Source organism: Talpa occidentalis, unplaced genomic scaffold (genome assembly GCF_014898055.3).
Source record: "Talpa occidentalis isolate TD23 unplaced genomic scaffold, MPIMG_talOcc4v2.1 talOcc4.5, whole genome shotgun sequence".
NCBI classification, from domain to species: domain Eukaryota; kingdom Metazoa; phylum Chordata; class Mammalia; order Eulipotyphla; family Talpidae; genus Talpa; species Talpa occidentalis.
In genome coordinates, this window is record NW_023604861.1 from 76460338 (window position 1) to 76471813 (window position 11476).

Here is an 11476-nt window from a genome sequence, read left to right on the forward strand (position 1 = left end):
AAGTGAAAAAATTGTCATAAACACCACACTAAGAGGCTCCAGGACTTGTCAGGAAGACTACCCTGATAAAGAATTCAGCAGAAATCTGAACAAGAGTTGAGAAGGTTTTGAGGTGAAAGGAGCTTGAGCTTGAGGCGCTGAAGAGAGAATCAGCAGGACACAGCTTATAAAATTGCTGGCTAATTTCTGGCACCTGACACCAAGCTCCCTTAGTTCTGGGTTGAGTAGAAAGTCCCTCCCAGTTGTAAGGCAATGGGGTATGACCTGAATTATGGCCTTGAAGGTCTTCATGAAAGGAACTGGAGGTGTTCCATTTCTCCCCTGACTAAGGTACAAGACCATGAGTTTGTCCACATCACATGTCTCAATGTTGTCACCCTATGCAACATTGTCCCAAGGGTGTAGATTCAATCTCTGCAGGAAAACTCCAGGATTATTCTAAAATCTAGATTAAGTCTCATATCGGGAGCACAAATTAAGCAATGTGGTGCTGGCAGAACCAGCATGCTGCCTAGTTAACACTTTTGGCTCATTTCAGAGGCACCTGTGTGTACATCTGCATGAGAAAGACATTAAAACATTAATTCCTCCATGGTAAGAAGGTATGGCCTTTTTTTTTTCTTTCCCTGGCATAAATCTTTACTAGGCATTTACCTGAAAAATAAAAAAAAAAGCAACTTGAAGAGTCACAAATCAGTCACAGTAGGTTTCCTACAAGCTATCTGGGTAGAACTACTATGGGCAGTAGCATGGAGATAAAACCTCCAGCCATCCTTTACTCCACCTAGGAGGCCAGGAAAGTTACCCATCTTGTTTACAATAGTATCCTGGCACTTAGTACAGTATATACTAAATGGCAGGGAATCAATAAATATCTTTGTAATGAATGAGTAGAGGCTGAACATAGGGCAGGCAGTTCTGCCAAAACATTCCCAGCTAATCTAAAAGATTAGCATTATCTGCTTGTAGAGACGTGAGAAACTAGCAATGGATGCACTGACTCTCACCCCTGCCTGTACATTATAGGGAATTTAAAAAAAATACATACACAGTTTTATTCCCGATATGTTTTTAAAAGAATTTTTATAGAGAAATTAACTAGAAATAAATGTCTAAATATTAACTTTTCGATAATGAGATTATGTACAGTTGTTATCTTACCCTATCACACTTACACATTCCAAAATAGGGATGCTGTTTAAAAAAGCAACAGCTTTTTTAACTGAGGTATAATTGGCTTTTTTAACTGAGGTATAATTGGCATACAATAATCTGCATATGCTTAAAGTGTCAATACGTTAAGTTTTAACATGAATATAACTGTGTAACCATCACTACAATCAAGATAATGAATATATGGATCACCCCAGAAGTTACCGCATGTCTGTTTGTAATATCACCCTTCTGTCCCACGCCACCTCATGACACCAATTGATCTGTTTCCTGTTTGTATAGATTAATTTGTATTTTCTAGAATTTTACATAAACAGAATTTAAAAGTATATACTCTTTATGTATGATTTTTTTCACTTAATTATTTGGAAATCCATTCTTTTTTTTTCCTGTGTATCAGTGTTCTTTCATTTTTATTGGTAAATAATATTGCATTGTGCATACACACACACACACATATATATATACACACACACACACACACACACACATACTATATCCATTCACCATTTGATGGACATTTGGGAAGATTCCAATTTTCAGTTATTACAAATAAAGCTGTTATGAACTTTTGTGTTCAAACTTTTGTGTAGATGTATGTTTTCATTTATCTTGGGTAATTACTTAGGGTTGGGTATAGATACCTAGCTGGTTTAACATTTTAAGGGCCTGCCAAACTGTTTTCCAAAGTGGTTGTAACGTTTTACATTCCCACCAGTAATGTCTGCTCTATATCCTCTCCAACATTTGGTTTAGATTGGTTTGTTTCATTTAAACATTCTAGTGCGCATACAGATAATCATTTACATCGATTTGAATTAGCAAATCCCCAGTGACTAATGATGTTTAGTACCATTTCATGTGCTTATGCACCACTGGAATATTTTCTTGGGTGAAAAGTCTCTTAAACCTTTTATCCATACTATTATTTGTCTATATTCTTCTATTGAATTTCAAGAATTTTTTATGTATCTGCATACAACCCCTTTATTTGCCACGTGATTTGCAATTTTTTTTCCAATCTATGATTTGCCTTTTTGTATTTTTAAATGCCCTTTGAAGAGCAGAAGTTCTTAATTTTTATAAAGTTGAATTTATCAAAAAATTTTAGTGGCTATATCTTTTGGCATGGCATGTAAAGAATCTTTCCCTAACCAAAGCCAAAAATCAACATTTTTTTCTTGTTGAAATTTTATAATTTTAGGTTTTACAGTTAGGTCTATGATTCATTTTGAATTAATATTTTTATATGGTGAGAGATATGGAGTTCTTTTTTTGGTAATTATGCTTGCACCATTCATTGGAAAAACCGTATATGTCCCATGCTGTATTGCCTTGTACCTTTGTTGAATACAATAACCTACATACGTATAGACCTATTTCTTAATTCTCTATTCTGTTTCATTGAACTACTGAACTATTTTGACACCAATATCTATAAGTCTTGAAGTCATTATGAGTCCTCCAATTTTGTCCTTTTTCTCCCAAATTGTTTTGGCTCTTCCAGATTCTCTGCATTTCCATATGAAATTTAGAATCAACCTGTCAATTTCTAAAAGAAATATGCTGAGATTTTGATGGAGGTTACATTGAATCTATAGATCAATTTGAATAGAAAGGACATCTATTCAGTAGGACAGAAGGTAACATTGATGATGCACTCATTGGTGGAGATGCCTCCACTGAAGGCCCTGAGGACAAAAGCACAGAAATCACTGGTGTTGATATTATCCTGAGCCACCATTTGTGGGAAACCAGCTTTGCAAAAGAAGCATATAAGAAGTACATCAAAGATTGCGTGTAATCAATAAAAGGCAAATTTGAAGAAGAGACCAGAAAGAGAAATATCTTTTATGACACAGGCTGCAGAACAAATCAAGCATATCCTTGCTAATTTCAAAAACTGCCAGTTCTTTATTAGTGAAAACATGAATCCAGGTGGTATGGTTGATCTGCTAGAGGACTACAATGAGAATGGTGTGACCCCATATATGATTTTCTTTAAGACTGGTTTAGAAATGGAAAAATGTTAACAAATTTGTCAATTGCTTTGCATCTATCACCTGTCTTCATAACTGGTTGCTGCTTTTCACCTCCACAACAGGACAGACAAAGGCAATTGATGTCAACTTGAGCCATTTATTTATTCTGACCTTGACTTATTTGAAGTGGAGACATTGTTTTTAAGAAAAAACATTGTAATTTATCTAAAATAAAATGCATTCAAATTTAAAAAAAAAAACTATTTTGAATTGGAATGGGTATTTTGTTTCATAGTATGAAAACATAACATATTCAGGGTCTCCCCGGTGGCACAGCAGTTGAGCGCTGGGTTGCAAAGCTGCCCGTAGTCTCTGCAGCACCTGTTCGATCCCCAGCCTCTGGGAAAGGATCCCACATGGCGCGCAGACCTCTCCTGCCGCCCGCTGCTTCCCTCAGCAGTGTACTTCATCACTCTACCTGTTCTGCTCTCTGCTCTGGCTCTGGTGAATTCTCTCAACCTCCTGTGCCTCTGACTGTACCCAGTGCTTGTATAAATAAATAAATAAATCTTTAAAAAAAAACATTCAAATTGAGATGTAAATTAAATTGCACTTACAGGAATATTTATAGGTTAAATGAAGAAAGATTAAAAACCATTTGAGAAAAGGGGGGGCGGAGCAACATGGCGGCGAGGAGACGCTGCGAGTAAGATCTCCCATTAAAAAAAGTGAATAGGGAGGAAAAGCGGCAGGTCCCAGTGAGAACTGGGACACGGAAGATAAACGGGTGACGCCAGCGAACTGCCCGAAGAAGAAAGTGGCCATAAAAGAGGACTAGAAGGGAGGGAAGCGCAGAACCCTGCTCCCCTCCCCCGCCCACAGAGGCGGCACTCTCCGACTGGCAGAGAGGAGGAAACAACAAACCAAAACGGCCCACAAGAACAAACGACGCAGCAAGCGGGACTGTGAGTGGAAAGGAACTATTGCAGCCACCACACCCCGTGAACGGGAGCTGAGGCGAACCCTGCAGGATCCGCCGCAGCGGTGAGCGAACGGCTCCGGGCGCCATTAGAGAAGAACAAAGACCCCGGGAGACGCCAACACAGCCCGGGCTGCCGGTAAGCCTGCGCGGGAAAGCGGCGCGCTCGGGGAGCTTGAAAAACAAGTGCAGACCTGGATCGCGGCTGCCCAGGTCCCCGCGCCTGCGACCTAGGCTTGCGGGGAGACGACCTAGGCTTGCGGGGAGACGCGCGGAGGACCTCACTGAGGTGAAGGTCCCTCCCTGAGTGAGCAGGAACCAGGCGCCCAGGCACGGGAGCTGTGCAAAAGGCGCCATTCCCGCGCCACTGAACTGGGCTACAGCCCGCGTCCTGGAACTGAGGGCTTTGAACTGAGACCCGGGGCACGAAAATTCGGGGCGTGGTTTCTCCACGACGGTGGGGCACAAGGCAGACACAGCACCCCAAAGCTGTTGAGGTGTACCCTACCATTCCCGCTCTGTTCTCTGTCCCACGGGGTGGGGGGAGGCGAAAAACAGCCCCCCAAGGACAATAGGAGAGATCTCTGGCGCCACCTAGCGACCAGGAAAAAAAAAGTCACTAACACCCTATAAAACAGGACATTTCTTAAGACTGCTTGAAAAGGGCAGAAGGTTTCTGGAGGACCCAGTGGCCAGCCGGGAAGTTATTCCACGCCAGGCCCCTTCCGACCAGCAGTCTGAGCCCACAGAGGGAGCAGGCACCCACGTCTGGGGCAGACTGGGTGCGCAGAAGAGTGTGCCTGAAACCGGAGGCACAGGGACTGCATCCCGCTTCGCCATTTGAGAACAGGGACATTTCTTCAGTAAAAACTGCCTAAAACCAGCAGAAAGCTCCCCCAGAAGACAGAGATGGCTCCTGGAAGAGCCAGAGGGGAGCGGAGAAGTTCACCCAAGATGTCAGTCAGTCCGAGCAACACAGTGTCCCAACGCATACGACAAATTAGAAAACAGACAGTAGGGAGTAGAAGAACCACACGCAACCTAACAACTCCTCAGGAAAGAAGCACACCACAAAAAGAAAACCACTCCCCAGATTGCAACGACAGCAACTTGGAAGAACTTCTGAGCCTTCCAGAAAGAGAATTTAAAATTGCCATGATTAAAAAAGTGATAGATCAGAAGAAGGAAATTGAGTCCCTAAAGAGGGAAGTAAGAGAAATGCAGGAGATCAAAGAATTAATGGAGGAACTAAAGAACTCTGGGAAAAGCAATGAAAGCAGAATAGATGAAATGGAAGAACGAATAAGTAATCTTGAAGACACAGAAATAAAAAGAACCAAAACAGAAAAGGAAAGAGAAGTACGAAGGAAAAAGAATGAAGAAAGACTTCGGGAACTATCTGACTCCATGAGGAAAGGAAATATAAGAGTTATAGGAATTCCAGAAGGAGAGGAGAGAGATGTAGGAACAGAGAAAATATTCATGGATATAATTGAAGAGAACTTCCCAAATGAGAAGAAGGAGCTGAAAATTGATATACAAGAAGCAAGAAGAACACCAAACTTCCACGACGAAAGGAAAAACACAGCAAGACACATAATAGTAAAGCTCCCAAGAATCCAGGACAAGGAAAAAATAATGAAGCTGACAAGAGGGAAGAAACAGATAACATTCAAAGGAAAACCAATCAGGCTGACATCAGACTTCTCTGAAGAAACACTACGGGCAAGGAGAGAGTGGAGGGACATAGTCAACAGACTCCAAGAAAACAGATGCCAACCAAGAATACTCTATCCCGCAAAGCTCTCTTTCCTCCATGAAGAAAGAATATGGACCTTCCCAGACAAAGAGAAACTCCGGAATTTCATTGCGACTAAACCCCCACTCCAAAAAATACTACAAGGAATCCTAAAGCCAGAACCTCAGAGGGACGAATAACAACAAAAGAAGACCAAAAAAAAAGTTATTAAAAGAATAAATAAATAAAATCAAAGGAAAGACAAACATAATGGCAAATACAGATGCTAACATATCAATATTAACTCTAAATGTAAATGGACTAAACTCTTCAATAAAAAGACACAGAGTTGCAGCCTGGATTAAGAAACAAAACCCAACCTTTTGCTGTCTCCAGGAAACACATTTAGCTACAAAAGATAAAAATAGGCTCAAAGTCAAAGGATGGAAAACAATCCTACAAGCAAATGGGCCAAAAAAGAAAGCAGGAACAGCTATACTTATATCAGATAAAACAGACTTCAAACTCAAAAAAATAAAAAGAGACCCCAATGGTCACTACATTATGATTAAGGGGACAATACTTCAAGAAGAAATAACACTCATTAACATATACTCACCAAACGAAAGAGCACCAAAATATATCAGACAACTGTTGTCCTCTCTGAAAACAGACATCAGAGAAAACACATATGTAGTGGGAGACTTCAACACACCACTATCAACAATGGATAGATCAACAAGACAAAAAATAAGTAAAGAAACTAAAGCTCTAAATAAGGACCTAGAGCATTTGGGCTTAACAGACATCTATAGAACACTAAACCCAAAAAAAACGGAGTACACATTTTTCTCAAGCGCACACGGATCATTCTCCAGGATCGATCACATACTGGGGCACAAGACAAACATCAACAGATACACCAAGATTGAAATCATACCAACCATCTTTTCTGACCACGAAGGCATCAAACTAGAAATAAACCATAAAAAGAAGGCAAGGTACTATCCTACCTCATGGAGATTAAAAGCCACACTACTGGAAGACCACTGGACTAACGAGGAGATCAAAGAAGAAATTAAAAAATTCTTTGAATTGAATGACAAGGAGGACACCAATATCCTAAATGTATGGGATGCAGCAAAAGCAGTAATAAGAGGAAAATATATAGCAATAGAAGCTCACATCAAAAAACAAGAAAGAACTCAAAGAAACAACCTAATCTCGAAGCTCAAAGATCTAGAAAAAGAACAACAAAAAACCCCAGAACCAGTAGAAGAAAAGAAATAATAAAACCAAAGCAGAAATAAATGAAATTGAAACTAAAAAAACAATCCAAAAGATCAATGAAACCAAGAGCTGGTTCTTTGAAAAAATCAATAAAATAGACAAACCCCTAGCCAGGCTCACAAAGGAAAAAAGGGAGAAAGCACAAATACACAGAATCATAAATGAAAGAGGAGAAATCACAACGGACACAGCAGAAATCAAAAGAATAATCAGTAACTACTATGAACAGTTATATGGAAACAAGTTCAACAATCTAGAGGAGATGGACAAATTCCTACAACTCTACAATCACCCAAAGCTAGATAAAGAAGAAATAGAACACCTAAACAGACCAATTACAAGCAGCGAAATTGAAATGGTAATTAAAAACCTCCCCAAAAACAAAAGCCCAGGACCTGATGGATTTACAAATGAATTCTACCAAACATTCAGAGACGAATTAGTGCCTATCCTTCACAAACTCTTCCAAAAAATTGAGAAGGAAGGGACAATACCAAACATGTTCTATGAAGCCAATATTACACTAATACCAAAACCGAATAAGGACAACACAAAAAAGGAAAACTACAGGCCAATCTCCCTAATGAACACTGATGCAAAAATCCTCAATAAAATTTTAGCTATCAGAATCCAACAATGTATCCATAAGATAATTCACCACGACCAAGTTGGATTCATTCCAGGGGCACAAGGATGGTTTAACATCCGAAAATCAATCAACGTTATCCAACACATCAACAAAAAGAAATATAAAAACCATATGATAATATCAATAGATGCTGAGAAAGCTTTCGACAAAGTGCAACACCCATTCATGATAAAAGCCCTTGAAATTCTTGGGATACAAGGAACATACCTCAACATCATAAAGGCCATCTATGAGAAGCCAACAGCCAGTATCATTCTCAATGGTGAAAAGCTGAAAGCAATTCCATTAAGATCTGGAACAAGACAAGGATGTCCACTCTCACCACTGCTTTTCAATATAATACTGGAAGTCCTAGCCAGAGCAATAAGACAAGAGAAAGACATCCAAGGAATCCAAATAGGAAAAGAAGAAGTCAAACTATCACTATTTGCAGATGATATGATAATATACATAGAGAACCCCAAAATCTCCACAGAAAAACTAATTCAACTCATCAATCAATTCAGTAAAGTGGCAGGATACAAAATCAACACGCAAAAGTCAGTAGCCTTCCTATACACAAACAATAAATCTGAAGAAGAAGAAATCAAAAAAACCACCCCTTTTATTATCGAAACAAAAAAAATCAAATATTTGGGAATAAATCTAACAAAAGAGGTAAAGGACCTATACAAAGAAAACTATAAAACACTGTTAAAAGAAATAGAAGAAGACACAAAGAAATGGAAAGACATCCCCTGCTCATGGATTGGAAGAATAAACATTATTAAAATGGCCATCCTACCAAAAGCAATATACAGATTCAATGCTATTCCAATCAAAATCTCAATGGCATTCTTCAAAGAAATAGAACAATTATTGATGAAATTCATATGGAATCACCAAAAACCCCGAATAGCCAAAGCTCTACTGAAAAAAAAAGAAGGAAATGGAGGCATCACACTCCCAGACTTCAAACTATACTACAAAGCCATAATCATCAAAACTGCATGGTATTGGAACAAGAACAGACATACAGACCAATGGAATCAAATAGAAAATCCAGAAATAAACCCACAGATTTATGGTTAACTAATCTTTGACAAAGGAGCAAAGACTATGCATTGGAGCAAAGAAAGTTTGTTCAATAAATGGTGCTGGGAAAACTGGGTCGCTACATGCAAAAGAATGAAGCTTGACCACTACCTCACACCATACACAAAAATCAACTCAAAATGGATTAAAGAACTAGACATAAGACCTGAAACCATAAAATACATAGAAGGAAATATAGGCGAAGCACTACGGGATTTGCACATCAAAGACATCTTTACAGACACATCACCCAAAGCAGTGATAGTGAAGAGAAAGATAAACAGCTGGGACTACATCAAATTAAAGAGCTTCTGCACAGCAAAAGAGACAATAACAAAAACAAAGAGAAACCCCACCAACTGGGAGAACATTTTTGCACCCAACACTAATGATAAAGGACTGATCACAAAAATCTGCAAGAGCTGATGAGACTCAGCAACAACAAAGAAAATAATCCAGTCAAAAAATGGGCAGAAGAGCTAAAAGAAACTTCTCTGAAGAGGAAATGCAAATGGCCAACAGACATATGAAAAAATGTTCAACATCACTTGTAATCAGGGAAATGCAAATCAAAACTACCATGAGATACCATCTCACACCAGTGAGAATGGCACATATTAAAAAAACTAGCAACAACAAATGTTGGCGAGGATGTGGAGAAAAAGGAACTCTCCTGCACTGTTGGTGGGAGTGCAAACTGGTCCAACCACTATGGAGAGCTGTGTGGAGATTTCTGGACCTACTAAACATAGAGCTTCCATATGATCCAGCAATTCCACTCCTAGGTATTTACCCAAAGGACACAGAAACATCAATTCCAAAGAGCACCTGCACTCCTATGTTTATAGCAGCACTGTTTACAATAGCTAAGCTTTGGAAACAACCCAAATGCCCAAAAATAGATGACTGGATCAAGAAGATGTGGTACATATATACCATGGAATATTACTCAGCATTCAAAAAAGATAAACACATGCAATTTGCAGCAACATGGATGGCACTGGAAGGGATCATGCTCAGCGAAATAAGCCAAAAAGAAAAAGAAAATACGGATGGTCTCACTCATAGCAGGAATCTAGAAAACTTAAATAAGGGACCAGGAAAATGAATATAAGAAGTGAAAATCAAAATCAACAAAAAACTATGAACCAGAGACACTTTTTGGGGGGTGGGGGGCGGGAGGGGAAGGATTGGGGTCAGAATGGGGCGTTTGCAATTGTATGGGGAATATAAAAATAAAATTTAATATTTAAAAAAAAAAAAAAAAAACCATTTGATTTTCAGGAATGCAGTGTTGCTTTAAAACTTGAAAGTCAATCCATATAATTCATGATATTAATGAAATAAACAATGAATTATATGCTCAAATCAATGAATGCAGAAAAAAACATTAAGACTAAAAAATTCAACAATTATTCATGATATAAAAATAATACAGGGGCCTCCCCTGGTGGCGCAGGTGGTTAAGCGCCGCACTGTGGAGCTGTCCGCAGCCTCTGCAGTGCGGGTTTGATCCTGGCCAGCCGGCCAGCCGGCTGGCGAGGGTCCCACATGGCGGGGCAGACCTCTCCTGTCTCACCCGCTGCTCCCCTCAGCAGTGTATTTCGTCAGTCTGCCTGTTCTGTTCCCCACTCTACCTCTGGTGAATCCTCTCCCCCTCCTGCACATCTGGCCTATACCCCAGTTCTTATATAAATAAATGAATAAATATTAAAAATAAATCAACTTTCAACAAACTAATTATACAAGGGAACTTTATTTATCTAATTAAGAAGTTTATTCAGAGATGAATTAGTGCCTATCCTTCACAAACTCTTCCAAAAAATTGAAAAGGAAGGGATAATACCAAACACGTTCTATGAAGCCAACATTACACTAATACCAAAACCAAACAAGGACAACACAAAAAAGGAAAACTACAGGCCAATCTCCCTAATGAACACTGATGCAAAAATCCTCAATAAAATTTTAGCTATCAGAATCCAACAGTGTATCCATAAGATAATTCACCACGACCAAGTAGGATTCATTCCAGGGACACAAGGATGGTTTAACATCCGAAAATCAATCAATGTTATCCAACACATCAACAAATAGAAATACAAAAACCATATGATAATATCAATAGATGCTGAGAAAGCTTTTGACAAAGTGCAACACGCATTCATGATAAAAGCCCTTGAAATTCTTGGGATACAAGGAACATACCTCAACATCATAAAGGCCATATATGACAAGCCAACAGCCAGTATCATTCTCAATGGTAAAAAGTTGAAAGCATTTCCATTAAGATCTGGAACAAGGCAAGGATGTCCACTCTCACCACTGCTTTTCAATATAATACTGGAAGTCCTAGCCAGAGCAATAAGACAAGAGAAAGACATCCAAGGAATTCAAATAGGAAAAGAAGAAGTCAAACTATCACTATTTGTAGATGATATGATAATATAGAGAACCCCCAAAACCCCACAGAAAAACTAATTCAACTCATCAATCAGTTCAGTAAAGTGGCAGGATACAAAATCAACATGCAAAAGTCAGTAGCCTTCCTATACACAAACAATAAGTCTGAAGAAGAAGAAATCAAAAAA

At 39.1% G+C, this 11476-nt stretch overlaps 1 pseudogene; it reads left to right on the top strand.

The window, feature by feature from the left end:
* Positions 1-252: 252 nt before the first annotated feature.
* On the top strand, positions 253-3206 carry LOC119258560 (translationally-controlled tumor protein-like; annotated as a pseudogene).
* Positions 3207-11476: the final 8270 nt, after the last annotated feature.